Genomic DNA, 3,763 nt, shown 5'->3' on the forward strand with positions numbered 1-3,763 from the left:
ACTGTCTGGATTCTGTGAGAACAAGGTCCTAAGAAGGGGGCAGAGCAAGGTGGGATGTGCCTGGCTCTCTGGGAGGTGCCCAACTGTGGCTTTCCATTAGCATTCTGAGGCTTTTTGCAGTAAGTCTGTTTCTCCTTACTGGACATTCCATTCATGGGGTGATGTTAGTACTCCATCTTAATATTATTTAAGGTCTGTGTGTTTAGCTTTTTTTTTTTTTAATTATCAAATTAGGTACATTCAAAATGCAACAATTACACATTTGACAATTAATTCACAAAGTGTAATTTACTGGGACTTATCCTAAAAATTTAGGAACAGCCAGTCAGGAGAAATCTGACCAAATTTAGCAATCAACTATTTACATATCCAAAACCAAACCTATCTAAGCTCCCAAACCAGAAGCTTGAAAGTCTGTTATATCCCCACTGCACAAAGGAGAACAATGACTCAAACCTGTCCAGTCTTGACAGTTTTAATCCCAAATACTGGGCTATTTCCCTAGCATGTCACTGAAGAGCAAGCATTCAGTTTGTCAAAGCAAGCATCTCAGTTTGTCAAACACCCAAATATCAAACTTTTATACCATTATGAGCATAGAAAGACTAATTTTCTTTAGTTTAAAAAAAAAAAAAAGTAGTCATTAAATATCCACAATGTGCCCCCAGGTCACCAGCCCTTACTAAATCCCAAATATGCAACCTAAGTCACATAGTGACAGGCAATGTTATATATATATATATATATATATATATATATATATATATATATATATATGAAGATATATATACAGTGATAGTACAAATAGCAATTGACAGTCCCTGAAAAAATTCAGTTTCAGTTGAGGCTATGGCTTCTATGCCTTGGGATGTTTTTAGATTTCAAAATTGGAAAATACTGCTAAAATCTCACTTCCTGAAGACAAAATTTGATTGCATGTTCAGTTTAAGCTTCTCAGTCTAAAAATGGCTATAAGGTAAGTATAAAAAGTCAGCCAACTGAGTGAAATTTTTCTCTCCAATTTGGCCAAGCTATTTTGTAGAAATTATTCCTAGCTAGACTAGAAAATCTGTGGTGACTTCCAAGGGTTCTTGCCTACCTTACTGTCCATGTTCACGTTTCAAACTGTGTCAACAGAGCCCGCACTTCAGGGGTCAGCTGCTTGGCAGCCTTAGCCGCCTCTGTGATAGCCTTGCGATACAGGCCCTTTCATTTCTTATTAAAGTGTGACTGGAAGTTTTCTAAAAAGGCGGGGAGTTGCAAAAGAGCAAGGAAAGATGTTGTTGGAGACCCAAACCACGAAATACGGGCCTCCTGTCGGACTAAAAGGCCGTTATCTTTCCAGCTCACAGGTATAGTAAGAATACGGGCTGGCCACCAAGGGAAGCCATATATCTTGTCCCAAACAATTTCCCCTACACATATGGTCCTGCCATCTGGTGTGACGCATTTAGAGACATTTTTGGAAAAGATTTTCATTTTCAAGGAATTACTGAGCTTTTTCTCTTCCTTTGAAGAGGAGGAAGTGGAAGGTACATGCATACTGCCTGGAGGAAAATCAAAGCTTTCAGAAGAGCTACACTCAGAGTTGGAGGATTTCAAATCATCTGTGCTATCAATGCTACACACTGAAGCACTGGAAGAGTCAGATTTCTTGTGATTTAGGGTCATGTAAACAGAGATATTGCTTTTGCTGCCCTTTTTGCCCAGTGTCTGTGGTTCATCCTGCTCACCAGGTACAGGCACTTCACTTGTGTCCTGAACCCCACTGCTGGCCTCTTCAGGGCCTTTTGAGGGACTCTGATTTTCTGAAGGGGCCTCACCTGCTGAGCGGGTGGAGGTGCAGCGAGACTGGGGCTTGGGTGCCATCTTGCCACTCCGCATTTTCTCGAGTCCTGTCTTCAGAGAAGAGTCATTTTCTTCATTCCTGTACCTCTGTGGTTTTAAACGAACCTGGGGTGGAAGGGAACCTGAGCTAGGATTCTGGTATCGATGAGTGAAATGGACTTTTGAATGTGCATTTTTGGAAGTAGAGGTTTCACTTTGCTTCTTTTGTGCCTTTTCTTTGGCAATTTTCAATACTTCCCGAGCTTTTGCTTGATCCATGTTCTTACCCTGGAGCACTTTTTTGGTACTTAACTGAGCTTTTGACGTATTTGCCTGAGCAGAAACTTTGACTACTCTGCCTCTGCTGTGAGCAATATTTGAAACCTTAACCACAGCATTTCTTTTCTGGCTTTCATTTTGGTTTTTCCCATCCACTTTATGGTCAGTTTTCAGTTTTTTGTTCACAGTAGCTACACTTTCATTTCTCCGTTTTTTATCTTCATATTTAGAAGAGTCACTTGCACTACTACCTTTTCTAATTTCCTGTTTTTCAGCAACAACACTGTTTTTACACTTATCGCAGAGGACTTGCCTGGGTCGTAGTTTAATAGCATTCATTATTTAAGTGGGTTCTTCCCGATACATTTTTCTTTTGGGTCGCTTAATTTTTCGAGGAGGCTGAGTTATTGATTGGTTCTATGCGTCCCTGATAAACAAAGGGGGAGGATAAGGTGCTCCTTCATGGAAGAGAGGTGGTGGTTTGGAAGTCCACAGGCTTTCAGCCAAACTCAGCTCAGGAGGTGGGACAGAAGGATCGTTGGGAACAGCACCATTCACTTCACCCTTGACTTATGTCCCTTCTTGGAATGTATTACTTTGGAGCTGCCTGGCTTCCGGTTTATCCTTATATTCCCTTTTAGGAAATACTGTCACAGGGATCCCATGGGGCCCAAACTGCTTCACCAGAATGGCTGTATATTTTTCCCACCAAAAGTAGAGCTATTGCACCATACGTTCATGGTCTCTTTTGGACAGATCCATGAGGACCCCGGAGAAGAGCTTCTCTCTGAGGCGGAACACACGACGAGCGCGTCCTCAATGATGCGGTCCAGAGTGACCCGCACCTCCGAGCCGGGAATCAGTTGCGACACCGCGGAGTCCCAGCCCGCCGGCGGCACCAGCGCCGGAGCTGTGGGCTGGGGCAGCGGCGTGTCCTGCGCTCCTTGGGAGCCAGGGGCTGCTCGCAAAGCGGCGCTGGGGAAGGTGGAAGGTCCGGCCCTTCTTGAGACGCGGCAACCGCCGGCTCCGCCACCCGGACGGGTAGCTTCTCCTCAGCCTCCAGCTCCGGCCCCGCCGCCTCCGGGCTGCGGGCGAGCTCCCCTGGCGGCGGCGGCGGCGGCAGGGGCGGGAGCGGCAGGGGCGGGAGCGGCGGCGGCGGGAGCGGCGGCTGGTCGGCCTGAGGAGCGGACTGCTGCCCGTCGGCCTCGCCGTCCGGCACAGACGCTTCAGTGGCCATGACCGGGAGGGGATCAGTGCCGGCCTCGCTGCCGGGGATGGGCTCCATCTCCGGCTTGGCCTCGCCGGCGCCCCGCTCCCCGGGGGACGCAGCAGTCGCTGCCGCCTCTGCAGCCACGGCCGCCATTTTCTTCCTGGCTTCTCTGTGTGTAGCTTGAGTACCCTGCTCTGTATCATCCATCCTGAGGCTTGAGAATAGCCTCAGATCCCAGGAGAGGTGAGGAGGGCTGTGCTTGTAGTTCATTCTGGTAAGAGCAAGGCTGTGCCCTGAAGGGGAGACCATCACACCCAGCTTCCCACTGCTGCAGCCTGTGTGTGGGCTTCATAAAGCAAAAAAATCCAAAATAAAGGTGTCATAGAAGTCTCCTGTGGGCCTTCCTGCAGGAGTTTACTCTCCCTTTCTTACCTTGGTGCAGTGGGT

The 3,763-nt window shown here is 47.2% G+C and overlaps 1 pseudogene; it reads right to left on the bottom strand.

Annotated features, from left to right (window-relative positions):
- Window positions 1-1,084: 1,084 nt before the first annotated feature.
- On the bottom strand, window positions 1,085-3,469 carry LOC139704989 (PWWP domain-containing protein 2A-like; annotated as a pseudogene).
- Between the last annotated feature and the right edge of the window lie 294 nt (window positions 3,470-3,763).

Source organism: Marmota flaviventris, chromosome 1, assembly GCF_047511675.1.
Source record: "Marmota flaviventris isolate mMarFla1 chromosome 1, mMarFla1.hap1, whole genome shotgun sequence".
Lineage (NCBI taxonomy): Eukaryota > Metazoa > Chordata > Mammalia > Rodentia > Sciuridae > Marmota > Marmota flaviventris.